Genomic DNA, 313 nt, shown 5'->3' on the forward strand with positions numbered 1-313 from the left:
GGGCACATCGTTCGGGGACGGCAGCGAGTGTGGGTCTCACTGTTGACAGAAGCCTTAGCACCCGTCGCTAATAACAGTAATCCCGCCACTCCTTCAAAGAAACTCTCAGGAAGTGAAGTCTCTAAGCACTTTCTTGACGGTGACCGCGGAAGCATCCTACGTGAGGGAATCTTGGACACCGAAAAAACGAGGCGAAGTCCTTACGAATCAAAATAAAGCGTTATCTGCATCTCGCCGCGCCCGACCCGCCCGACGCCACACCTGAGTAAAGAGCGCGACAACGGACCGCTTCTGAGGTGATCGCGGAGGTGCT

The sequence above is a fragment of the Penaeus monodon genome, chromosome 31 (assembly GCF_015228065.2).
Source record: "Penaeus monodon isolate SGIC_2016 chromosome 31, NSTDA_Pmon_1, whole genome shotgun sequence".
Classification (NCBI taxonomy): domain Eukaryota; kingdom Metazoa; phylum Arthropoda; class Malacostraca; order Decapoda; family Penaeidae; genus Penaeus; species Penaeus monodon.